This window comes from Furipterus horrens, unplaced genomic scaffold, assembly GCF_987537825.1.
Source record: "Furipterus horrens unplaced genomic scaffold, mFurHor1.1.pri manual_scaffold_10, whole genome shotgun sequence".
Classification (NCBI taxonomy): Eukaryota; Metazoa; Chordata; class Mammalia; order Chiroptera; family Furipteridae; genus Furipterus; species Furipterus horrens.
In genome coordinates this window covers 85,816,313-85,844,305 of record NW_028327180.1, presented here as the reverse complement: position 1 = coordinate 85,844,305, position 27,993 = coordinate 85,816,313, and positions in this window count along the sequence as shown.

The following is a 27,993-nucleotide window of genomic DNA, read 5'->3' as shown; positions in this document are numbered from 1 at the left end:
TATCTGAATAAAGGGCCATAAAAATTCAATCCATGGCTCTGGTAGATGACAGGCAACATGAACACAGGCTTTTCCGGGTTCAGTAGCACTGCAGCAGGGTGCAGTCAGGGGACCCTTGAGCTAGACGGCCTCAGGGCAGAGCCAGGAGACCCTAGAGCAAGTGGCCAAGTCAGTATCAGAAACTCAGCTTTTCCCTGCTCCCCTTTGCCCAGGCCAAATGTGCCCATACACAACCCCACCCTAGCTCCGCCCCCACTGAAAGGGGTGCTGCGTCCCCATTTTCAGTCACGTGTTCCCTGGCTACCTACCTACGCCTTCCCTTCCTGAGGAGTACCCTGCCAGAGCCTTTCTGCCTCCTCCAACCCCTAGCAGGGCACTGGGACAAAATGGCCAACTCCAGTGAGCACTGACCATACCCAGGAGTATCCACTCTCAATTAACCAACACACAAAATCCCCAGGTAGATGCTACTGTCATCTCTGTTACCAAAGAAACCCAGGAACCAAAGGGTTGAAATCACATGACTGGAAGGTGGAAAGGCCACATTTTAAAGTCCTTACTTCTGCACGCAAGGTGCTGCGCTTTTTAGGCGTGATGTCACTTAATGATGAGCACACGTGACCACCGTCATTAGTCCACAAAGAAACGAAAGCTTAGCTAGGTAGGCCAAGCGACCTGGCCAAGCGTGTCAGCGTGGAGAGTGGAGGGAACCTGCAGGCGCCCCACTGCCTGGAACACTGTGACCGATGCCACCTGGTTACTAGACCTGTTAGGAGCCTGTGTCTTTTCAGCTCTCCTTGAGTGGCCATTTCTGCGTGCACTGTGGGCGGCACATGTGGACTCTGGAGTCAGTCGGCCTGGTTTGGGATCCTGGCAGTCATTCCTGCTCTGGGACGCTGGGCAGGTCCCTCAGACTTTTTCAGGCTCAGTTTCCTCATCTGTAAAATCGGACTAGCCCTGGACCGGGTCTCACACACAATACAGTAGTGTGGCTTGGTGACATAATGCATGTGGCTCCTAGCAAGAGCTGAAAATATGTTGTTGCTGTTATTACCTTACAGTTTACAACATACCTCTATATGCATTTTTCGATTTTATTCTCACAATAGTATCGAGAGGGTCTGCAGGGCAGGATGTATATTATCCTTGTTTTTTTTCACCTGAAGAAGCCACAGTTCAGCAGGTGAGGGCTTGTTCAAGGTCAAAGGGTCATGAATCAAGCCCAGACTCACCAAATCCTCTCACCACTCCACCATTCTTAGGACACTGAGTCCAAGGAGAACATCAAGGGAGCCATAGACATCATTTAAAATGTTCTAATAGCCATATTAAGAAAAGTCAAGATAAGCAGGTAAAAGTAATCTTAATATTTTAGTTAATGCACTATATGCAAATTATTACACTTTGACCAGTAATCAATATAAAATTAATAAGATATTTTACATTATTTCATTGAACCGAATCTTCAAAATCCAGTTTGTATTTTGTACTTACAACATAGCTCAAACTGGATGCTGACTTTCCATTGGAAATATTTAATCAGTACTTAAGCTATAAAATTTATAGTTGACAAACAGATTTAAAAACTGATGTTCCAGACATACTTAAATGTCTTTCAACAACTGAATCATGTATCAGTTTTTTAATTTAATTTAATAAAAATGAAGATTTAGTTCCTCAGCTGCACTAGCCACACGTCAGCTGTTCAGTAGCCTCAAGTGGACAGTGGTTATTGTATTGGACAGTTACACATACAGAACATTTCTGTTATTGCAGAAATTTCTACTGGATAGCGCGGCTTTAGAATACTGCCTTGTGTTCATCATTTCCTAAGTAAGTTGATATCAAGAGATTGGACAAAAGATGAAAGGCAGTTTTCAAAATACTACAAATTGATCTTGAAAGGATAAGATAAAACTAGGAATAGTGTAATAACAAACATATGTCAAGGAGAAAGAGCAGTATACCCACTCACGTCAGGAAACGACAAGAATGCTCACGATTACTACTTCAATAAAAAATTATATTAGAAGGCCTAGTTAATGCAATTAAGATAAGCATGAGGAAAAAAAGGAGTATAACTTTTCTTTTTAAAGATTTTATTTATTTATTTTTAGAGAGAGAGGCATCAATGTGTGTTTGCTTCTCACACCCCCCCCCAAGTGGGGACCCAGCCCGCAACCTAGGCATGTGCCGCAACTGGGAATCAAACCAGCGACCCTTTGGTTCTCAGGCCGGTGCTCAATCCTCTGAGCCACCCCAGCCAGGGCAGGAGTATAACTTTTTTGAAGGAAAACTATATTTGTCAATGACTGGATCAAGTATCTTCAAAACCCAGGAGAATCAACAAATCTTAAAACCAATTACAGTTTCTCAAAAAGTTAAAAATGGAACTGCTTTATGACCCAGCAAGTCTACTTTTGGATATGAATATATCTGAAGAAACCCAAAACACTAATTTGAAAAAATAAAAGCACCTCTATGTTCATTGAAGCATTATTTACAATAGCCAAAATATGAAAGCAACCCAAGTGCCCACTAGTAAACGAGTGTAGCTTGGTATAAATTAACAGTATGACTTGGAACTCAGCCAGGAACCAGACGAATTTTAGTATTTTACTTGTTGTTTCATTTCCTTATTGATGGCCACTTAATAGTAAAAAACAAAACAAAAAACAAACAAACCAAAAACATACAACAAATGAAAGAAAGCATAAAGCAATGGTAAAGAAGGGAAGGAGTTCGGAGGGACAGAAAAGGGAACACACAAAAAGAATCAGCTTTCTTTGTTATAAAGGTGTTAAGGCTTCTTTGGTTTCCGCCAGAGGGAGACAAAGCAGCACGGACGAGCAGTATCAAAATGACGGGAGCTTCATCAGCTAGTAGCCTTGCCCGATACTCCGTCACTTTCTACCCGCCTCCTCCCAGCAGGCCAGCTTTCCAAAAGGGACACCTCTTCCTCGGGATTCGGGATGCCGAGCGTCTGCAGGGCGTTCGCCCGCTCACCTACAACCACCCCAACTCTGGGAGCGCTCCCGGAAGAGCCTCGAGATGGTGAGCAGAGGCGCGATCCAGCGTCCGCTGGTGGCGAATTGGGTGCCCAAAGGGGAGCGGAATCTCCAGGATCCAGACCTCCTCGGGCCCAGCACCACGTCTCGGTGTTTATCGCCCCCTCCTGGCGGGATTTATTAACGCGGTCGGATCACACCCTCGCCTCGGGGAGCCGGTGCAGCAGGCGCCACCAGCCCGAGAGCAACTGAAATCACGGCGCCCCAGACACGCCGGCTCAGGGAAACAGCCCCACTTTCCAGGGTTCCCCAAAGTGGATATGCGGGGACAGGGGAGATGCCGAACTCCACCCACCAGGCACGGAGGAGCCAGAAAAGAGCAAGTTTGACAGCGTGCATTTCCCGTTTCCTGCCCACGGTTCTCAGGTGCCCATTGTGTGACTGCGGGGGAGGGGGAGTACAAAATCAGATCAGACTCCACCTCAGTCCTCCAGGAGCTTCTGGTCCTCAACAGTTTATTATATTTTGGCTGTTTACCCACTGCACGCCCCCCTCCCCCTGTGCTGTTCTGATGAACACCTATCTGTTTCTGCCCTCTGATCAGGCCTGGCTAATCCCAGCATCTCCCAGTATGGGGACAGAGAGCAGCAGCAAGTGGTCTGTGCGGTTTCCTGGGAGACTGGAAAGAGCACTGGACAGGGAGCCTGCAGGCTGGCTCCGACCTCAGCTTGGCCGTTCCCTCGTGGGTGAGCTTGCTTTGGTCTGGCCCTGTGTGGACCTCTGGCTCTGCCTCCCTTGCAAAGCCCCTCAAGCCTTCACACCCTCAGGTCACCTCTCACCTGATGACCACTCTGGAGGTAACTGCAGCCCCTCCTGACACTTGGGAGTTCCTCCTGGTGCGCTGTCAGAGCTGGGCCAGGACTGGCTCCCTGTCCTCGTGGGCCTCGGTCCAGGGAGGGGTGGAGGGAGCCTGTGTGCAGGCTGTCCTGAGGAACCCAGCAGCCTGGGACAGGCCACTCTGGCATAGAGGGCACCCCCCCACTTTTCCAGGTTGATCGGTTTCGCTCTCAGACCCTGCATAATTCTTACTCAGTTCTTCAGTTCTTGGCTTAAACTGATTTTCTGAATCAGAGGCCAACATTTAAAAATAAGGAAAGTTACACATTTCCAGCTTCTTTTGTAAAATCAGAAGCTCTGCCCCTGAATTCTACGGGTGGGGCTGGGGAGTAGCAGCCCTTTGCAGACCCCAGCTCTGGCCCCTGGCTTGCTGCTCACCCCACACAGCCTTGGACACCCAGCCACAAGAGCTGCCTGGCCCTGTGAGCACCAAGGCCCCCTGGTCTGGGCAGGAGACTTCTTGAAGGCAGGGGCAGTGACGGTACCCCCAGTGCCAGGCAGCACTGGAGCATGGTAGGAATAAGCACTATTATTCAATAAACATTAGTTGAATAAATGAATGAATAAAAATGTTTTTGATATTAAATCTAAATTTACATCCTTCACCCTGGCGTTCAAACCCCCCATCATTCTGTGCAAAACTACCAATAGCAACAACAGTGACGACGAGGGCAAGTTCAGTAGTAACACACAGGGTGTGACTTTGTAGCCCTTTATAGAATCCTGTTGACTCCTGTCAGCAGCCCTTTGGGATCTGTTTTATTTCCTCCCATTTCACGAGAGCGGAAACCTAGGCTTAGCAAGATGAAGCATTTTGCCAAGAATTATGCAGCGTCTTACGGGGCAGAACTGGAGTTGGACCTCTGACCCGTGAGACTTCTGGTCCCATTATTTCCACTCACCTCTCTGGCTGTGGTCAGTCCTGAAGCCCCCATTCACTTCTAGCCCATTCCACACACACACATCTGCACTGGGGTAGGCCCCGTGGTGGAGGTGGGGTCCCAGCAAAGGTTGCTGGCCTGCCCTCCAGGGGGCACTGTTCTCCTTCCCCCTGGGAATCTCACAAGGCCTTGCCAAAATGCAGCTTCCCAGCCCTCCTGCTTCAGGATTTCTGGTGGTGGAGCCTGGGAAGCTGCATTTCCACAAGCAGTCCCAGGAGATTCAGATGTACCAGTAGGTTTGGGATTCTTGCCTGTGAGAAGGGCTGCCCTAAAGGGCCCAAACAGGGACCTCAGGAAACCCTCTGTCCCACCAGGCACCTGGGCACCGTCAGGCAAAGGCAGGACATTTGTCCACATTCATCCATCCATTCACAAGGCACGTGCAGGCACTCAACAGTGAGCAGAGTAGACTCCGCCTTACCTTGGAAGCTTAGAACCTAGTGGGGGAGACAAAATAACTAATATGCAATCCAAGTTGTGCTATGAAATAGAAGTACAGAGAGGAATGGGAGGGAATCAGAGGGGTCCGGACCCTGCTGGGGGCACCAGGGAAGCTGTGCTCAGAGGGCAGAGAAAGTAGGAGCTGGAGAGATCCTCTCCTCAAGCTAAGGCGTGCAGCTAGGACATGTGGAGTAGAGGGAAAGAAGGCACAGGGGGTCGTTTGCTCTGTCATTTATACTGGCTTTCAGGCACATTGAATGAGTCACATCCAGTCTCTGGGCCTCACTGTCCACATCTGTGAAATGGGTGCATTGGGCACTGGGAGGAGAATTGTCAGGAACAAGGCTTTGTTCTCTCTCATTCATGTAGGGAGGAGTCAAGCCGTGGAGGGGCAGACTTTTTGCCTTTCCCCTCTTTCCTGGAAGGGCTTAACACACACCAGGCTGTGCTTAGACAGGTTCTCCAGCTTTCCCCATAAATCTTTCCTTGACCTTGTGACGCTGATTAGCACTGCCAGGCAGGGCATTCACTCTGGCTTCCTTTCAGCCCCTGGAGGGCTATGCTTGCCCCTCTCCTCCCGGGAAAGCTGCTTGGGCAGACCCAGCTCAGGGTGCCAGCCTCAGCCAGGCTGCAGAGAAACCCTGGCCATTCCCAATCCACTCCTGACATTTATGAGGTGCCGCTGAAGGGGGGGCGCCCCAAACCCCGAAGGAATGTTAATTGGCTAAAGCTGTTGCCCGTGTCCCCGCTCTGCCGAGTTATTACCATTTTATTTTTATTTGTTTTCCCCCAGAGGCGCCTGGGTTGGGCTGAGCGGCCTGGCTGCCTCTCTGCATTGGAGCCAGAGATGGAACGGGGGACAGGGTGGGGGGTGTGACAGGGCACAGAAGATCCTCAACTTGTCCCCAACTCCCACCCAGCTTCATCCTTTTGCTGAGGCCTCAACTCAGGGAGGGGGTGAAGAGAAAGGTCTGGAAAGGGAATAAAATGCAGACACTGACAGCATGACGTCGGTGCCAGAACCCTGAGGGCTGGCTCTGCCCTCCTTGGCTATGCAGACCCCGGGGAGGGATGGCCAGAGTCCGAGCGTGTGTTACCAAATCTGTTATAATATGTTGACCGCTCTATGCTGCCCTGAGGAATAAAGGAGAAAGCCTGCCTATTCAGTACAGAGGGGTGACAACTGTCAAAGGAAAGGTGGCCCCTGGCGCAAGTTTGAAAACATCTTTCTGGGTGAGTCACAGCTGTAGAGACCCTTCCAGAGCACCTGCCTTCCCATCCTGTGGGAGAAGCTAGCTCAGACGGGGAAGGAGACTGGGGCAGGGTCTCTTTGTGGCACGAGCCTGGGGGTCAGGCCTCTCCTGGTTTGGGCTCTGTTCCTTGTTCACTCAAGTTTGAGGGAGTCGGCACCAAGAACATGGGGGGTCACATAGACAAAATGCCATCATTGGCTTCTGCCAAGAGTGTGATCTAAGGGGGAGGCCTGGAGAGAGTCTGGGCTTAAATTTCCCCCAAAGATTCCTCATTTCAAGTGCTAAACCCACTTGCAGATCAGAGAGATCTTCTGCGCCATCATAGATGCCTGTCTTCCTCTCCTCCTTCTTTCCTCCCTTCCTTTCTCTTCTTCTTCCCCTTCTTTCCTTCCTTCCTTCCTCTTCTTTTTTTTTTCCATTCCTTCCTCCTCCCTCCCTCCACCCCTTCCTTCCCTAGCTTACTCACTAATTATTTCATCCGTGCACTCACTACGTATTGGATGCTGAGCTAGGCCCTTTCCTTCGTCATTTCCCCACCTGTAAAGAATTGTGTTGAGCTTCTTGTTATAAAAATATGATCAAAATTTTTAATTTCTCATATAATGAGATACCTAGGGTGAAGCAGTCTATGCCTGGGATGGCTTTCTATATCATCAAGAATGTAGTCTCATGCTCTGCCACCTTTAGTGTGTGGCCTCCATCCCTGCAGTCCAGGATGGCTGCTAGGGCTCCAGGCATCACATCTGAGTCCTAGAGTTCTATACAAGAAAAAGGAGACAGGTAAAAGGGACACTTTTCACCCCAGTGAGTGGTCTTTGAAGAGATTTCCTGGAAGTCCTATCCAATGACTTCTGCTTAGATCCTAATGGTCTCCTCTATCTGCAAAGGAGGCTGAAAAATTGTTTTTCAATGGAGCACAGTGAAAATTGGGGTTCTTAAGGAAAAAGGGAGCATGGATAATGCAGACAGGACTCAAGCAGTTCATCCCACCACTTCCAGTGACTGTCGCCTCCTGTAACCTTGTCTCCTATACGCCCCCAGGAGTGGACAGGTCTCTGCAAAAGCATAGCCCAAGCCTCCCCTTTGTTTCCATCCTCTTACCCGAGGGTCCTCATGTCATATTCTAGAGGGGGATCCACACTGTCAGGCACATATTGGGACAGTTAAAAGACACTTGAAAATTATGAAATAAAAATCACTTTCAGTTGCTCTGCAAAGTATAAAAGTGATAACACATGCATCAAGAATAAAAAGCAAAGCAAAGAAAGACCATGCCCTCCTTCTCATGGAGAGGTCTTCCCTGCTGGACCCAGGTGTCTGTGGCCCTGCGCCCAGTGGCCTTGCTTCCCCGAGGCCTCGCAGCCCACAGGCATTGGCTTTGCATTCCAGATGATACTTGCTAATAATTCTTTGCATCGACATTGGCTAATCCAAGTCCAATATCTGTCTTTTCAGCCCTCAGAACACTTCTGGGGGTGTAACAGAGCATCTTCATGTGATAAGAGAAGTAACAGACGCTCAGGAATTATAATAGCAATTATAGTAGCTATAATTTATTGAGCACTTACTAAGTATCAGACCCAGGGCTAAGCCCTTTTCATGATCCATCAGTATGTTTATCAAGGGGCCCCATTACGGCAGGCACTGGGCTGGGTGCTGGGGCTCGAATGACTGATTAAACAAACCACCACCACCAGGAGCTTAGAGTTGGGGGTAGGCTAGGCAGTGGCACAGGGAACAGGTGAGTAAACAATCAGATTGATGTGTGATTGCAAACTGGGCAGGTGCTGGGGCAGAAACAGAGGTTGAGTGGGAAGTGGCGTTGGATCAGACCCAGGAGGATTGGTCTCCCCATTTGACAGATGAGAAAACCGAGGCTCAGACAGGCAAAGTAGGTGGCTGAAGGCCACCCAGCTAGTGAGTGAAGAAGCCTGAACATCACTTTTGCTTCCCAGTAGTTAACATCTCGGCTCTGTGCCTGGTCTGTGGGACCCTGGAGGCCCCCTCTGTCCCTCTGCTGAGTGCTTCATCTTGTCACTCACAAGGAGGCTGCAGAGTCAGAATGGGCTCTGGCTCCTGACCCCCCAACCGGTGCTGTTTCTTCCTCATGATACAGCTAGGACCTCTCCTAGGGCAGTTCAGGAACCTCCGTGACACAAGGAGCCTCTGGGAGTCCATGACAAACATCTCAAATATCAGGCGCTTCTTACATGACTACAAATTCTAGACAATGAGTTTCCAACCTAAATAATATTTTGCTTAGGAAGTTTAATTAAAATCAGGAGATCTCATCTAATGAGGGACCTCATCTAAAGCAGCCCCGATTCCACTAGCTCTGTGTGTGAGTGAGTGGGGTAGGGGATCAGTGGGGTCTTCTGTCATCCTGTGTGACTCTCAGATGGGAAACATCCCCACCAGGAACCCTGGCCCCCAGGAGGCCAAGTGCCCCTTGTCCCAAGGACCTGGCATTTCCTGGCTGTCAGCTTGTGGCATTGAACTGGCCCCATGCCTGTGTCTAGCACTCATGCTGAGTGAAACCTGGGCGAGGAGTGGACGCCCTCTTTTCCTCAGATAGGTCAAAGTCGATTTAACTTATTTCTTTGTTTTTGATTATTTCTTTTAATTTTTTTTAAATTTGTAAACATACACAAAAGTAGAGAGTGTAACCAACATCCATGTACCTATCACCCAGCTCCAACAATCATCTATACTTGCTACACTGATTTTATATTTTTCCACCTTTAATTTTTTGGAACCTCAGACATCACGTTTTTTTCATTATGCCTATTCATTATATTTATTTCTCTTAAATATTTTAGATACATTTTTAAAGATTTTATTTATTTATTTTTAGAGAGGGGAAGGGAGGGAAAAAGAGATCGAGAGAAACATTGATGTGCCAAAGAATCATCAATCAGTCGCCTCTTTGATGCCCTCAACTGGGAGCCTGGCCCGCAACCCAGGCTTGTGCCCTGACTGAGAATCGAACCAGAGACCTTTTGGTTCACAGGCCATATATCACAGTTGTCCCTCCATCCAATTTTCACATTGAATTGAATTTAACTCATTTAAATAAACATTTATTAAGTGCTGACTGCTCCATGCCAAGCACCATGCTCAATGCTTTATTATTAAGAATAATAACCACCCTTTCTTGAGTCCTTACTATTTGCCATGCTCTGTTAGCTTTACATGTATTCTGTGTCAAAATCCGGAGATAGATAATATTGTCTCTGTTTTTTTCTTTGTAGTTAGAGTCATGGAGACCAGAGAGGCAAGTAACTTGCCTAGAGTCACACAGCTAGCAAGCAGGGGAACGGAGTTTTAAGCCAGGCAGTATGCACTCCAGAGTTACCCTTTCTTTCCCTTGCTTCCTGTGATGCCTCTAGAAGCACAGAGAGACAGACAGCATCCTCAGTCAGAAGGAAATGGGAGGGGGACAGTGCTTTGTGGAGAAGGGATCATAAAAAGGACCTTCTTTTGGCCCTTCACCCCAGAGCTGGGGTGAAAGCTCAGTGAAAGACTGTGCCATCACTATGATTAGCAGGAATAAACTCTGCTTCCATGACCATGTGAAACGCGGCTTAAACAAGAGAGAGAGAGAGATGGGAAAGATGAAGCATTGAACTCACTTTATTCCAAAGTAACCACCTGTATGTATATGTCCATTTGTTTTATTCAGGTCACGTGGAAGCTAGGAGTTGGATAGTGGGGTCAGAATATGAAACTTTACAACAAAATTTACTCTGTAGATTAGCCATATTCTTTGAGTTGTAAAGGACAGAAATCCAACTCTCATGGGGTTAAGCAAACATCCACTGGCTCCGTTAACTGAAAAGTTGAGGGGGGCTACAGCTTCAGGCACAGCTGGATCCAGAGGCCCAACAAATTGAGCATCATCAATATATCAGGTACCAAGGCAAGCTCTTTACCTATGATCCTCATAACATTCTTCTGAGTAAGCATCACTGCTTTACCATTCTACAGTTGAAGAAGCTGAGGCTCAGAGGGGTTGAGTGACTTTCCCAAGGTCAATGCAACTACCAAGTGGCAGAACCAGGACCCGAACCTAGTTCTGTCTGATTCTGAGGCTGGACCATTGCCAGGAGGCAAACCTTGGCTCTCTGACTTATGTAAGTTCTGGTGACTGTTCCAGAGGCACTACAAAGACCTGCTTAACAGACCTAGATGCTGATTACAGGAACTCCCTCTGAATTCACTCGCTGTGACCCGCCAGCCATTTCCTAATCTCATTATTCTTCAGGGACATTATGTTCTGGGGCCCGCAGTTTGCTCACCTTCATCTGCTGAGTCAGCTAACAAACATTTACAAAGCACCTACTGTGTGCCAGGTGCCCATTCTAAGTGCTGTCTGTGTTATAACTCACATCAGCCCCATGAAGTTTCAGTGATCATTGCCCCCACCTTACAGATGAGACAGAGAAATAGGGAACTTGCCCAAGGCTGCACAGCTGGTATATGGCAGAAGTACGATTTGAACCCAGGCAGTCTGCCTCCAGAGTCTGTGTATTCTGTTCAAAGAGTTGATACTCTAGTGAGAAGGCAAATATTCATCTACAGAGGGATGGGGGAGTTAGCTGGGAGGTGGCCACACTCTGGTATGCTGTGTGGGGAACAGAGCATGGTGGGTAATGACAGAGGTAGGTCTCCTACACGTGCTATCGGTGAAAAACAAGTTACAGAACGATATGCACTGCATGACACCACTTATGTAAAATAAAACACTCCAGTCCGGTATATGTGTATAAATGCACTGAACTACGTCTGGGGTTGGGGTGGGGCTGGAGACACCAAACAGTGGGATTGATTAGCAAAAGGACTGAGGGCTCAACTGCAATGTGTTCACTTTTTACAAGGAAACTGTGTTCATAATGTTCAAAAAACAATTACCACGACATGTTATATATGCTGAGTACTAAGGGTGCCCAATCCCGTTAGGAGGAAGCAGCAACCAGGGAAGACTTCCTGAAGGAGGGAACTCTGTTGGGTTCTGAAGAATGAGTAGGTCTTAACCAGATAGAAATCTAGACAAAAAGTGTTCCAAGCAGTGGAAACAACTTGTGCAAAGGCCCAGAAAGGAGGTTGAATATGATGTCAGAGAGGACCAGGCTAGCCCTTTCTAAAGTGTACCCCTGTGGTGGGGTGGGGGTGTGTGAAGGCTAAAATGCAGATTTCCAGGCCTCACTACAAACTTCATGGAGGCATGCATGAGAATCAGCATTCTGACAGACTCTTTAGATACACTGACTTTCCCCCAGATACAAAAATCAATTCTATTCCTATACACTGGTAATGAGAAAGACAAAAAAGAAATTAAGAAAAACAATTCCACTTACAATAGCACCATAAAGAAAAAATATACTCAGGAATGAATTTACAAAAGTGCAAAATATCACAGCAAGAAATTAAAGACCCAAATGGAAAGACATCTTCTGTTTATGGGTAACACTCCCCCAACTTGATCTACAAATTCAATGCTGGCTTTTCAGAAATGGACAATAAGCTGATCCTAAAGTTCATACGGAAACTTGAGGGACCCAAAATAGCCAAAACAACCTTTAAAAGTACAGAGTTTAAGATTCACACTTGCTAATTTTAAAATTTATTACAAAGCTATAGTAAAAGCAGCTTGGTTCTGGCATAAAGATAAACATTTCTCCAGAAAAGATATGCAAATGCCCAATAAGCACATAAAAAGATGCTCAGCATCATTCAGCCATCAGGAAATGCAAATCAAAACCACAATACCACTTCACACACAGTAAGAAGCCTATAATCATTAGAAGACTAAACAAGTGTTGGGGAGGAAGTAGAGAAACTGGAACTCTCTTACGCTGCTGGTGGGGCTGTACATGGGCACAGCCCCTTGGGGAAACAGTTGGTCAGCTCCTCAAAACGTTAAACATAAAATTACCGTATGATACAGCAATTCCATTTCTGGGTAGATATCAAAAAAAATTGAAAGCAGAGACTCAAATAGATATTTGTACACCCATGTTCATTGCAGCTTAATTTGTAATAGCCAAAAGATGGAAGCAACTCAAATGTTCATCAACAGATAAATGGGTCAATAGCAATACAATGGAATAGTATTCAGCAATAAAAAGAAATTTAGTACTGATACATGGTTCAACACGGATGGAACTTGAAAACATTATTTTATGTTTCCTTTCTTTTTGTATTATTTATATTGTTACAATTGTCCCAATTTTCCCCCTCTGCTGCCTTCCACCCAGCCCGCTCCCCACAAAAAATTATTTTAAGTGAGAAAAGCCAGACACAAAAGGTCAGATATTGATTAGTTTAAAATCCCACTTCTGTTAAAGGCTGAAACTGTGAATAGGTTAGGTGTAAATCGAGGTGGGGCTTAGCAACAGTGACTCCATTTTGGGCCTGCTGTTCCTTTTTCACAGGAGAAATGGCTACGAGACTACTGAGGTGGTAAAAATGTTCAGGAATCAGATAGTGGTGCTATACTAAAAAACCACTGAATTGTACACTTTAGAAGAGAATGTGAATTATATATCAATAAAGCTGTAGGTTTCTTTTTACGTGCCTGTGAACCTTTGGGAAGAGAAAAGGGTCTGGAATTTAAGGCTAAGATAGATTTAGTGGTATTGGGGGTGTTCCACCCTAGGGGTCAGAGACCTCTGGGGAACTAGGAAGAGGTACCAGGGAACTCTGTTCAGCTCTATTTTAAGCCTCAATAGCATCCTAAGAATAATAGTAAGGACTCTATAATAAGAATAACCATAATTCCTATTTTCTGAGCATTTCACAGGTGCCAGGCATGGTGGTACTGGGCTTAGCGCATTCTCTCTTCATTCTCACTTACACCCCAGGGGAATTAAGTACTATTATTAGCCGTTTTGCTGAGGAAGTTACTGAGGCCAAGAGCTGTCAGGTCACTGTTCAAGTGGCCAAGTCCACTTGAAGCCACCTAGTCAGAGCAGAGCTAGGATTCAAACACCGGCAGGTCTAAGGGGCAATGACTGAGCAATGGTGTAGTGTGTGATCGCTAGGGAAAGGGTACCATTTAAATTGAGCTGGTTAGTTCCAGAACAGTGGAGTGTGAGTAGAGGGTGGGGAGATACTCCCCTGGAAGTAAGAAGGAAGGTGGGGTTGGGGTAGAGGGTGCTATTTGTTGGGTGAAATTTACAACCAAATGGTCCCTAAAATCCTTGCGCTGGCCTGTGAGTCACAAGGCCATCGTCATGACCCAACTCCCTGCATCGCCAGCTTCAAACAGGGGCAGGCGGGAGCCTTTAGTGCCAAAGGCGGAGGAGGGAGGCTGGGATGGAAACCAGATGCGCTCGCCATGCGCCAGGGGCGTGCACACGTGCACGCCAGCGTCTCTGTGTGTGTGTGTGTGTGTGTGTGTGTACAGAGTTGGCAGGCTTGTCTACTGTGATTGCACATGGGGTGTGAGGGGTGTCTCGTAGCGTGTGGGAGAGGAGGGTAAATCCTTTAGACAGTGAGTGCGCGCGCGCAGAGAGTAGCTGTGTGCCAGCCCCATGCCAGCTGCGCGGGATACAGAGACAAAGTAGTTGAAGACCCTCTCCTCCCTGCAGGAGCTGACTCTGTGGGGAGGAGGAGTGTTGAAGGGAGAAACCTGAAAGCAATGAAGCCAGAAGCAGGGTGAACCTCCTGGGTGGACGTGTCTGGGTGATCTTGGTGTGTGCGCTCGTGTGTGATGGGTGAACCGACGATTCTGGAGCATCCGCTCTCCTTGTTCTGTGGTCACCCTAATCAGGGCAAGCAGTTGGGGACCTTGCCTTGGGAAGGTGACAGAGGCCGAGTCTCCAACCGTCTTAACCCCCAGAGAACTGGGTCCTGGGTCCAGCCGCCACTGGAGGTGGGTGGAGTGTGATCCGCTCTGCGCAGCACTTCATCAGGGGGACCCTTCTGAGTTCAGGCTGAGCCAGTCCTTCAAGGAAAGTATTCTTACCCGCACCCTGCCAAGGCTCTCTGAAGGCCCAGAACCAAGGTGCCGCGGGGGCGAAGGGACACCACCATCCCTATTCAACTGAGGAGAAAGGTGAGGTGCACAGAAGGGAGGGGCCTGTCCCTCGCCAGAGGGGAATCGGGGCAGATCTGAGACTTGGACCAAGTCCCTCCTCCCAGACTACACGGTGCGTCATCCTGCTACTGGGCCAGTCGGTGGCGCCAAAAGCCAGGAATAGGCACAAGTCCCGCTAGCCTGGGGCTCTGGAGAAAGAGCTGGCAGAACACTTAACACGTACACAGTTAAGCCCTCACTTAACATCATCCTCTATAGGTTCTGCGACTTGAAGTGGAAACAACGTATAAGGAAACCGGTTTTCCCGTAAGCTAACTGACATAAACACGAGGTAAGTTCTAGCAGCATCACGTGTACTTTATAACCAAAGGATGACGAGGAGATGCTATTCAGGATCTGGAGCAGACACAGCGCTGGGGCCCTTCACGCATTACCCTGCTTTAAGCTCCCATTATCTTGTTTATTACCCCATTTTACAGAAGAGGAAGCAGGCTCAGAGATTTTTTTTTTTAAAGGAACTTTCCTATGGTCATCCAGCTTTGTGCGTGGCAGGACCTTGGCCAAAGCACCAGGCAGAAGCTCACACACCAAGCCCCGCACGCACCGTGCAGGGAAAGGGAAGCAGGGACTGCGGGGTGCCCCATGTCTTGCTGGGAGTGCATAGGAAGCAGGCTCTGAGCTGGTCTCTGATGCCAGCTGATCTGAGCTGGGGGGATCCTGGGAAGAGGGTGGGTAGCTGGAAGGAGCAGCAGGGGCAGACGCCAGGGCCCACCTCCTCTCTCTGGGTCTTACCATATCCCGTTGGGGTCTTGGACTTGGGGGCAAGGAGGTGCCCAGCCTTCTTGTCTCCCTTCCACAGCCCACCTGCCCCAAGATGTACCTGTTCACCCTGTTCACAACACAGCTCCTCTGGGAAGGCTTCCCTGACCACTGAGGCCCAGGAATCCCTCCAATCCCAACTTCTCCTGAAGGGGAGGCTGGGCTACCTCTTTAACAAGCTCTCATAGCCCAGGGCCAGGTATGGAGCCACCTCCTCCAAGCCAGCCCCCCACTTGCACCCGAAACCAGCAGGTGTCGGTTGCCTTTCCAATGCACCCACCCAATGTGCTCTCCCACAAGGAGAAGCAGGCACACGCGCTCCTCCGAGCAAGGATCCTGGCTCAGCGACCCTCCCTCTCTCCACCCACCCCTGCCCAGAGCCGGGGAGGACGTGACAGATGCGAGGCCCTCACCCTTCCATCCTGCAACTTGCTCCTGAGCCCCCACTAGGTGTCAGACGCTGTCGGGAGCACTGGGGAGAGAACCTCAGCTCACCTCAGGGTAGAGGCAGATGGTAAGCAGAAAACAGATATGAATTTCAGTGTCTGACTGAAAAATGAACAGCGATATGATAGAGTGACAGTGGGGTAAGAGGGGGTACCCTTAAAAAGGTGGCCAGGGAAGGCCTCTCTGAGATGTGACGGAGGAGGCTTTTAAAGATCTGGGAAGGGGGTTCAGAGGCAGGAAGAGCCAGTGCCAAAGTCCCATGTGAGAACGAGTCTGGGGGGTGGTGTCGGAAGGAAACAGGTGGGTGGCTGGAGCACACTTAAGAGAGGGCTGAGTTCAGAGAGGTGGGCAGGGCCTTTGGGGCGGGACATGGGTTTGCAGTTTATTCTAGCTATGGAGGAAGCCCCCTGGAGGGTCCTAAGCAGGAGTGAGGTGCTCCATTTAGTTTTAATCTCTCCCGCTGCTGGTAGAGCCACTGAAAGATTACGGAGGAGGGTCCCTCCCTGAGGGTCCTGTCCCACACCACATCGCTACCATCAGCAATCTGAAACTGAGAGCCCAGGGGCACAGCAGGTAGCTGGGGTGGGGTGTCTGGCCCTGGCCAGCCTGGGGTCTGCAGAGTTAATCCCTGGGGTCCCGAAGCAGCCTCTGATTAGCAGGCCCTGCCACTCCCTGCTGATAAACTCCCTGGCCAGTCTCTGGCTGGGGGTGGGGTGGGGAGGGGATGGAGAAATCAAAGCAGGCAGAGGAGGGCGCTCCAGGAGCACCCTTGGGCTCCTCTCTCCCCTTCCTAAGGTGGTGAGTTTCCAGGTGAGAGCCCTCATCGGCACCCCTGTAGCCTTATCTGGTCAGGTCCACGTGGATTTTATGGGGCCTTCTTTAAGGAAAGCAAAATTAGGTGCAGGGCCTCAGTGGGGTGAGGGGTAGCCTCATTAGCTCCTTGGTTGGTGCCCACCTCTGACCTTCTTCCTTCAGGGGCATGATGAGCCCCACTGTGCACATGAGGAAACTCAGGCTCCTGAGGCCTGAAAATTAGAGGGAGCAGAGGAGTTCCTGCAGCAGGTTTTCTGCCTCTCAGTCAGTTCTAGTCCTACCAGCCCAACCCACCAAAAAACACAGCTGCCTTTTCCCCTCACCTCAGGCCACACGTGGGGCTCAGCACAGTGCATCATGGACAGGACCCGGGCAGGTGGCTTTCTGGGGCAAGGGGGCTCATCTTGGGGCAGAATCACGTTGGGGTCAGGGTCCTGGGTGGGCCAGGACTGACATGTGCCTATTAGATATTCCTACCTGGCACATACTGAACCAACTGGAGTTCAGGGCTCAAGGATACGGCTGAAGATCAGAATCCAGAGGAATGTGTGAAAAGGCAGACCTACAGAATCAGAACCGCTGAGAGGGGGGCCAGGACCCTCCTACTGAACACAGTTGCCTGGTTCTTCAGCACAGCCAGGGCTGGGGTCACTAAGTTCATCATCGGTCCCAAGTTCTGGGGGGGTCTGCCTATCAGAGTCAGGTGGGGCTTCAACAGGGGTTATCAAGGACAAAGAATGTGAATGTGCGTGTGTGCGTGTGTGCGTGTGTGTGTGCATATGGCTAGGGCAGGAGGCCAACGGCCCGCATTTACAGCACATCCCTGGGATCTGGCCGGATTGCTCTGGGACAAGGAGGACCAGGCCCCAGGGCCTGATGATGCAGGACCTTGCCTGGGCTTGATCTGCCTTGAGAACTAGAATGAAGGCATCTCAGCTTCTCTCTCTGCTGACCCCTGGAAGGGAGGTAATAAGACCGAGCACAGAAATTATTAAAACAATTATTATCCTTTACAGAATCTGTGCTATGCGCCAACAGTCCTGAGGTCGGTGAGACTGTCGTTCCCAAGGACCGATGAGGAAGTTAGAGTCCTGAGTGGGCAGGGACTGTCTGATATCACCTGGCTAGTAATTACAAGACTGGAATTTGAACCTAGGGCCATCTGATTCAGAGTGCATATTTTTAGGCCATTCTGTCATTTTTGCCCCACTTTAATTTAAAAAAAAAAATATTGAATTGAGAGAGAGACAGAGAAACAGAGAGAGAAGAGAGAGAGAGAGAAACATTGATCTGTTGTTCCACTTAACTCACGCACTCATTGGTTGATTCTTCTATGTGCCCTGACGGGGGATCCAACGCTCAAACCTTGGTGTATCAGAACAACACTCCAACCAGCTGAGCTACCTGGCTAGGGTTTGCCCCACTTTATTTTCTGTCCCTGTCTCCCCTAATGACATCCACTGAACACCTACCATGTGCTGGCTGGACAGAGAGCCTGGCCATGCCCACTGGCTCTGAGGGTGAATGAGGTAGAGTGTGGTGTCTCTCTGGTTATACACTTGCCTCCCCTCCTGGACTGTGGGGCTTGTGCTGGTCATTTCCCTCCTCCTTCCCAGCACATAGTAGGACCATACGTCCCTTTGAGGTCGGGCATAACCTGTGATTTACTGAGCCAATGAAATGTTGGCAATGCAAACTTTAAGTGCCAGTGTGCGATTCGCCAGGTTCTCTTCACCTTGCCAGTGATCCTGGAAATGCGTGTCAGGGTGGAGGGTCCACCAGCCACTGTCCCTGAGTGAGTGGCTGGGTGAACAGAAACTCCTGCCCACTGGCACTGGACACGTGGCATGAGTATGTCCGTTACCCCACCGGAAGCACCACGGATGACCCAAAAGACAAACGCAACAGGCTGTGGGTTTTCTTGCCGCACTTGGCCATGAGCCTCAGTTTCTGCAGCACAAGACGCCGTAACTGCAATGCTTTTCCCCCATCAGCCGTGACACGTAAACTGTTCTGCACAGTGCCCAGCACGTAGCACATGCTCAATGACGGTAGTGATTATTTTTAATTAGGATACTTCTCTGCCTCTGATAAAAGTTGTCTGAAATAACCAGTAAAGCACATAGGGAACTGTGAACTGGGATGAGATATCTGAGGATACATCAGAAGCCAAAAACGCAAGCATGGCTCGTTATTCCTGCATCCCCAACCAACACTGGAGGTCAGCTTCCATCTGCTGAACCCCAGCTATGAGGTGGGTTGCAGGCATCAGCTTATTTAATTCTCAATCAACCCTAAGAGGGAGGGGCTGTTATTCACGCCCACTTCACAGATGACAAAACTGAGGTTTGGGAAGTCAAGGATCTTCCCTGAGGACTCACTGCAAGAAAAGGTAAAGCCAGGGGACCAGCTGACTCTGAATGGTGGGACATAAACCTCTTCATGACAGGGCTCCCCTTTTCTAGGGGAAAAGAGGAAAGACAGAGGGGAGCCCTGGTTCTCAGCCTTCCAGTCCAGTGCTCTTTCTCCTCTATCACCTTTTCTCTGCTCACCTGAAAGGTGTGAAAAACAGGCCGGTAAACACACACAGAGCCCCCAAAAGAGAAAGCCAAGGAGACCCCCTAGTGGCGATAGGGCAGGCCCTCCCGCCCAGCGCCTGCAGCCCTCTCCATGCCAGCTCAGACTCCTTGTCACCACCGTGATTGGTAGACTAAACAGCTGGAGAGGAGCCGGCCTCCTCGCTCCCTCTCGCCAGGGCGGCCGGGGGCTTTCAAAGACCGGCCTCGGCTGCTATCTCCCCCATCAGCCCCAGCAGCATTTAGCCACTTTCTTCAAACACCCGGCCAGGGCATGATGGTTAACGTCAAATCTGGCAGCAAGTCATAACCTATAGGGCTGGGACATTTATCACGGTCTGGGGCCCCTGGGGACTTCAAAGGGGCCTGAGGGTTGGGGGCAGGGAGGGGGCTTTTCCTCCACCCAGAGCCTCAGATCTCTGAGCTGGAGGGAACAAGGGCTACCCAGTTGGCCAGCCCAAATTTTAATAATGATAATAAATATTGATGACTAATAATAGCACTTCGCATGTTTTATCCCATTTAATGCCCATAACAACCTGTGGAGCATTTATTGTTGTTTTTTATCCTTGTTTTAAAAGAACAGAAAATAGTACACAGAGAGGTTAAGCCACTTGCCTAAAGTCACACAGCAGGTAATAAAAACAGCATCAGCAACAATAATATCTGTCATTTATAGAGTGATTAGCATGTGCTAGGTACTTTGTGTGTTACTCATTTCATTCTCCACATACTCTCTGAGATAAGCATTATTATTCTCATTTTGGAGATGAGAAAGGAATCTGAGATGTTAGGTGGCTTTCCTGAGGCGACATGACTGCTAAGTGGCAAAGTTGGGATTTAGAAGCAGAATTTCTTCTCCGAACCCTGATCCTAAGCATAGTTCAGTGGCCTCCAGGGCCAGGGAGTGGGGGCTGGAGTCCTAAGGGGCAGCCTGTCCTCCTCATCCTGGTCACAGCCTCCATCAGGCATCTGGAGGCCAGAGAGCAGTCCCAGGGGTCCTACTGTCAGATTAAAGGTCTGACTGGGACCCTTGGAGTATCTTGGGAACTTCCCAGAGTGGACACCCACATAGCCTGGCCATTCCAGGGAGCTGAGTCCAAGGCAGAGTTGAATGACTGTCTGAAGCAAGGAGCAAAAATGGTCCCTGCTTGCAAGGATTAAACTCTTTCCACGAAGCCACATGTGGCAAGTATCCTATGAGAAAATGCTCCAGAAGGCTTCCTGGAGGAAGTGATATCTGGGCTGATGAGGAGATGGGAATAAGGTCTATGTAGAGGGAGCAGGGCCAGTGTTTTAGTCAGGATTCTCCAAAGAAACAGAACGAATAGGAGATTCTATATATATGCACACACACATATGTGTATACCTACACATTATATACATATATATGAGAATGAGAGAGGGGAAGAACAAGAAATTGAGATTTAAGAAATTGGCTCATGTGAATGTGGGCTGGCAAATCTGAAACTGTAAGGGGGCCAGCAAGCTAGAAATGCAGGCAAGAGATCCTGTGACAGGCTTGAGCTCAAAGCCTGGAAACCCAAGCAGAGTTTCTCTGTTGCAGTCAGCAGGCAGGATTCCTTCTTTGGAAGACCTCAGTCTTTCCTCTTCGGGCCTTCAAATGACTAGATGAAGCCCACCCACATGTTGCAGAGTAATCTACTTTACTCAAAAGTCTGCCAATTTAAAAGTTAATCACATCTAAAAATTACTCTCCTAGCAACATCTAGGCTGGTGTTTGACCAAACAGCTGGGCACCATAGCACGGCCAAGTGGACACATGAAATTAACCAACTCAAAAGGCAAATATGGTATGATCCCACTTACATAAGGCACCTAGAAGAGTCCAATTCACAGAGACCGAAGCAGAAGGGTGGTTACAGCCGCTGAGGGGAGGGAGGAACAGGGAGTAATTTAATAGGTATAGAGTTTCAGTTTGGGAAGAGGAAAAAGTCCTGGATATGGCTGCTGGTGGTGGTTGCACAACAATGTGAATGTACTTAATGCCCCTGAAAGGTTAAAATGGTAATTTTTATGTTATGTATGTCTTAACAAAATAAACAAAAAATTAATCATCGCCGGCAGTGAGGGCCTGAGCGGGCAGGGGTGATGGGGAGGCAAGGCCCTTTGTGAATGGAATTCACTCATTCAGTTTCTCACCCAGCAGCTATTTTCTGTTAAGCCTGTGCATGCTGGGGCTGTGCTAGGGCTGGGGGACAGCAGGGAATGACAGATTAACTATGGCTGCTGCGTGCTGGAGACAGGTATCTCGTGACCACAAAGAACCCAGAGAGGCTGCTGTGATTTGCTCAAGGCTGCACCAAAACTCAGTGGCAGAGTGGGGATGGAAATCCATGTCTGTCCAAAGACCAAGTCTCCTGGGGGGCACTGGCCAGAAAGGAGATACAGAATCCTTTTTGCCCCAAGAAGTTTGGCAGTGAAATGAAAGAGAAAGAAGAAGTGGTAGCCTGAAGGAGAAAGAGACCTGGGGAGGGTCTTCTTTTGAAAATGGGGAAAACTTGAGGGTGCTTGTGGACTGAGGGGTAAGAAACTCTAGAGGGAGAGTGTGAGAAACGCTCACAATAAATCTCCGGGACACAGGACTTCAGCAGCAAAGCGAGGCGGTTATTCATGAGTCTGCAGAGTCAGGCGCACCGCCAGCCAGGAGCATGTGTGCACGAAGTAGACAAAGAAAACTGGTTTTATACTAATGCGATGAGCTCCCCCTCCCTAACATGATTAGCTCACCTTCCCCTCTACTTCTTCCCCATTTCTCCATTACTAGTTAATCCAGGTTCACAATCTAATGCTATTAACTACTTAACTAAGGATGTGAGTAACTAAGGGTAATCTAGTTATAGGTCTATCTCCAACTTATTTGCAAAGTTATCTAGCTACATCTTCCCATTTCTCTGTGTTTGGTGACAACAATCTTCCTCCTTTTGATCCCAGAGATATGCATGAGGAGCTGTGGAGTGTCATTTCCTTGCCCCCTTTCCATGATTCATCTGTTAATTATCTCCTACTGGTTTGAGAGTCACTGGCTTGCTTCTTTATCCCTAACAAGAGCGAGAGGGGCAGGGTGGGTGGCTGAGGGGGGCACACTCCAAAGGAAGACGGTGGCACTTGGAGGAGTCCGAGAAATGGTGGGGGCAGTGGCAGCCCCTCTGGGTCAAGGTCTCTCGGTTATGTGGAAGCCCAGCACCCCGTGCGGAGTGTAGAGGCAGGATAGGCCCAGGAATGGGTTGCAGGAGGTATAGGGTGGGGACATGGGCTCCAGGGTCAGAGCATACAAGCTCAGAGTTCTAGTCACAGCTCTCACGGGTTAGCTGTGTAGCCTTGGACAAGCCATTTAAAGACTCCAGACCTCAGTGTCATCTCCTGTTCAGTGGGGATAATAAAGGGTCGTAGGAAGGTGGCGGCATAGGCAGACATTGATGAAGGAACACATGTTGAAAAATTTTAGTTGCAGGTAACAGCTAATACGCTTAGTAATCAGTGTATGTAAAAAGCTATTGTTTCAGGAACCGGAGGTGTGGCCCACCTTGACTCCAGGAAACCAGAAGCAGTTCCACCTTGTGCCTCAGGAGGACTGCAAGCAATCAAGACGGTATCTGAGCCATTGTGCTCCGGGGTGGGACGACCACCGCCCAGAGTCCAACACCTGCGACACAAGGACCAACACCCAGGACACAAAGACCACCGCCCAGGACATAGATGAAGGAATGCTGCAGCTTTTATCCAATTAACTTTCCCCTGAATTTCAAACCCCTTATCTACACTTTTCTTCTCCTTATAAAAAGGGTCTCTTTATAATGGAATTTAAGACGGTCTGTTAGGGTGCAAACTCATTGTCTTCTCAGATCACCGACCATCTGAATAAAGCGCCCATAAAGATTCAGTCCCCGTCTCTGCTTATTGGGTCTGGTAGATGACAGGCAGCATGAACACTGGCTTTTCTGGTTTCAACATGGCTTGCCCTTTCACACAATCACATAAAAATTGCAACTAAAATACAGAATATCTATCAGCCAGAACCATCAGAAATCAAATTGAATGGAAGTCTGACAACCATGGAATTAAAGAGACCACACCCACTGAGACAGTCAGGAGGGGCGCAGACGCAGAACAGCCTGGTCCCTCACCCGTGTGTGTGGTGCATAAAAATTCGGGAGGGATCTCTCAGGAGTGAGAAATTCCAGCTCCACACCAGGCTCCCCAGCCCAGGGTTCCAGTGCCAGGGAGATAAGTCCCCAGAACTTCTGGCAGCAAAAACCAGCTGGCATTCAGTTGGTGGAAGAAACTTCTGGAGCCCCAAGCAGTTCCTCATAAAGAACCCACACACAGACTCACCCACTCAGACTTACTCCCTCTGAGTCCCAGCACTGGGGTAGCAGCTTGAAAGGCACCAGTGATATACAGGGATAAACTGAAGTGTCTGGCATCAAGGCAACCAGAGACAATAGTCTCTTTTCTAAATGCTACACCCACAGAGCCAACAAAGTTGGTACCATATCTGAGACTCCATCAACTTGGATAACCTGTGTGACCCACCTTGGAGATCCTCAGAGACTCTGTTTCACCCCACTTATGGGCCCTTCCAAGCTGCTTTCCCATATGAATGACTGGTCTTGGCTCAAGCTCCACAGTTTCCTAAATCCTATTAAACAAGCAATAGCTGGCCTCAGTGAGCCCCAGGCCTGGCACTAGCAACAGCCAGCCTAGATTCACAGCTTGGCTTTGCCTGGGAATCTCTAAGCCTAGCCCAAGTAGCAGCCATCTCAGATTGCTTTATAGCTCAGGCCTGCATCACCTGGGAAACCCCAGGGCCAATGCACCCAGTGGACAGCTACAGACCATGTCAGAGTACCACTACCCTGCCCTTGCACAGCTGATCCTCCACAGATGGAGGAGGTTGGAGGTCAGTGGTCACGGCCAGTCCTTGCAGCTGACTGGCCTGGGTAAATCTCTCCCATTGATCTGTCAACAGCAACCAAGGCTCAACAACAAGAGGAGGGTGTACTTCGCCCACATGAATGGTGCACCTCGAGTACCCAGCTTGGGTGATAGGGGAGGCTGTGCCACTGGACCCTACAGGACACCTACTACATTAGGCCATACTACCAAGACATGGAATCAAAGCAGCTCTATTCAATACACAGAAACAAACACAGGGAGGCTGCTAAATTGCAAAGGCAAAGAAATATGGCCCAAATGAAAGAGCACAGCAAAACCCCAGAAAAAGAACTAAACAAAAGGGAGATAGCCAACCTATCAGATGCAGAGTTCAAAACATTGATGATCAGGATGCTCAGAGAAATGACTGAGTATGGCCACAAAATAAAGGAAGAAGTGAAGTTTATACAAAGTGAAATAAAGAAAACTATATAGGGAACCAACAGTGATGGGAAGGAAGCCGGGCTTCAAATCAATGATTTGGAACAAGAGGAAGAAATAAACATTCACCCGGAACAGAAAGAAGAAATAAGAATTGAAAAAAGTGAGGAGAGGACTAGGAACCTCTGGGACATTTTTTAAATGTACCAACATCTGAATCATAGGGGTGCCAGAAGGAGAAGAGGAAGAGCAAGAAATCAAAAACTTAGTTGAAAAAATAATGAAAGAAAACTTCCCTAATTTGGTGAAGGAACTAGATATACAAGTCCAGGAAGCAGAGAGAGTCCCAAACAAGTTGGGCCCAAAGAGAATCACACCAAGACACATCATCATTAAAATGCCAAAGATTAAAGATAAAGATAGAATCTTAGAAGTAGTAAGAGAAAAGCAGAGAGTTCCTCTACAAAGGAGTTCCCGTAAGACTATCAGCTGATTTCTCAAAAGAACCTTTGCAGGCTAGAAGGGCCTGGCAAGAATAATTCAAAGTGATGAAAAGTGAGGACCTACAACCAAGATCTCTCTGTCTAGCAAAGCTATTATTTAGAATGGAGGGGCAGATAAAGTGCTTCCTAGATAAGGTAAAGCTAAAGGAGTTCATCACCACCAGGCCCCTTGTTATATGAAATGTTAAAGGGACACATTTAAGAAAAAGAAGAAGATCAAAACTATGAATGGTAAAATGACAATAAACTAATAACTATCAACAAATGAATCTAAAACAAACAAACAAACAAAAAAACTAAGCAAACAACTAGAAGAGGAACAGAACCATAGATATGGAGATCATATGGAGGGTTGTCAGTGGGAATGGCGGAAAAGGTGCAGGGATCAAGAAGCATAACAGGTAGGTAAAAAATAAACAGGGACATTAAGAATAGTATAGGAAGTGGAGAAGCCAAATAACTTATATTCATGACCCTTGGACATGAACTAAGGTGGGGGGATTGCTGGAGGGAAGGGAGGTACCGGGCAGAGGGGAGCAAAGGGGAAAAAATTGGGACAATTGTAATAGCATAATCAATAAAATATACTTAAGAAAATAAAATTCCCATCTTAAGAAGTAAAGAAGCATAACTTGTAGGAACAAAACAGATGAGGGATGTTAAGAATAGTATGGGAAAGGGTGAAGCCAAAGAACATACATGTATGACCCATGGACATGAACTAAGGTGGGGTACCACGTGGAGGAGGGCAAAGGGAAAATATTGAGACAACTGTAACAGCATAATCAATACATATACTTAGAACAAAGAGGCCACAGGTTATTCTGAGCATTAGGTCAGATACTGCATGGCAAGTGCCTGCCCACCTGCTGGCTGGGTCTAAGGAGGAGGAGAAATAGGATGTTCCAGCTGCTGAGAGAGCCTGGCTGAAGTGCTGAGCGCAGTCCAGGCAGCTTGACTAGCACCCTTCCCCATCCTGGCTACCCAAGAGCCACGTGGGGCTGAGCCTGCTTAACCAGGACTGGAGGCTCCAAAAAAAGTATTTCTGCTTGTTGTGCTTAGAGTCAATTCAGTTCCCCTCAGACCTACACTGCTTCACCCTTCCTGGGGTGGACCTGGGGTAAGAAAAACTGAGGTACCGAGAAAGTATATGTCATGGGCCATATGGCTGGCCCTTACTAGGCACCTGAGGTGGAATGGACAATACCATTTTGCTCTGCTGTGTGACCCTGGGCAGGTCTCTCAGCTTTTCGGAATCTCAGTGTCCTTGTTGATTAAAGTGGAAATTATAACCCTAGTCCCAAATTCTCAACAGTGAATATCTCAGAGGAAAGACAGTGAGAGGCTCATGGGAGGAATTTAACTTGGTATTTTTTGCCCTTTAGTGTCAAGTGGGAATTCTGCGACGCTTTGTGATCTATGAAGCTATTTCTATTTTGAAAGCAGACATTACTCAGCTGTCTTTCCTGCCTACTTCAAATATATGCAACCAGGATAACTGATGAGAAGGTCCTCCATGACATGTAGATTGTGGAACAAATGAGCGAAAATATTAGCATTATCATTTGTTGAGCACTTTTTCAACTTTTGCAAGGAGGTTTCAGAGATTTCCAAGATCGGACCTCACCATTCCTCCACAGCTGCTTCTTACATCATTCAGCTCATTCAGCAAATGCTTACTGAAGGCCTACTGTGTGCCCGGCCCTGTATGAGGTGCTGGTGATAGAGGAGTGAGCACAGCAGAGGAAGCGTCTGCCACTATGGGGCTTCCATTTGATGTGAGAGAACAAACAAGCAAATATCTTCTATGATAGGGAATGATAAACACTATTAAAAATATAGGAGGACCCAGAGTCAAAGAGTGTTCTATTTTAGATTGGGTGGTCAGGGAAAGTTACCCTGAGGAAGTACCATTTCACCAGAGCCTTAAATAAAATGAGAGAGCTAAGCCAAGGGAATATCTTAGAGAATAATCAGATTGAGGGAACCCCAGAAATAGAGGCCCTGAGGTGGGAACTCACTAGGCAGCCACCATTCATGCACCTGGCCTCTGCCACATCCACCCATCCATCTATCCATTCATTCGTCCCTCCTCCTATCCATCTGCCCATCCATTCTATTTACCTGTCCATCTAGCCATCACAATCTATCCATCTACCCATTCTTCTATCCAACATGTAGTGGGGATCAGCTATCATTCAGTCATGGGGAGACATAGGAAGACTTCATGAAGAATTAGACACCATCTCTACTGATCTGGAGAGACAGGTGCAAATGGTTAGTGCAGGAGATGGCAGTAGATACTGTGTCCGACATCACCCACAGCGGACTTTCACCAAGGAAGCTCTCCCAATGTTTCCCTGCCTTCGTCCTTTTAGGAAATCTTGCTCAGGTTTCACAGCTCAGGTCCCAGTCGTCCTCTCCATGAGGAGAAGATTTCTGGTCCTTCTTCTTAGAATTCACTACCCCTTCTAGTCTGAACCTTCATTCTGCACTACAATGATCCATCTTCTTTGGAGTTCCTTCTGTATTTGAGTCTCTACCACAGACTCATGAACTCCTTGAAATCATGGTGAAAATAAATAAGTAAATAAATCAGTGACCACTATAATAATAGGCTACCATTTATTGAACGCTTCATTACACACTTGGTATTGTGCTAAGCACATTTTAAATACATTCTCTTTATTATTCAAAATACATAGAAGGGGACCTGCTTGCCTGTGAGCGAGGTGCTATTATTACCCTTATTTTACTGATGAAGAAACTGAGGCAGAGAATCAAAGTGCCTTGTCCATGTCACAAGCTACTAAGTGGCAGAGCTGGGACCCAAGTTCTGGCCTTTCCCATTGTGAAGCCTATCTCTGAAATGCCACAGCACATATTGCCTTAGTCATTCCCTACCCTGCATCCC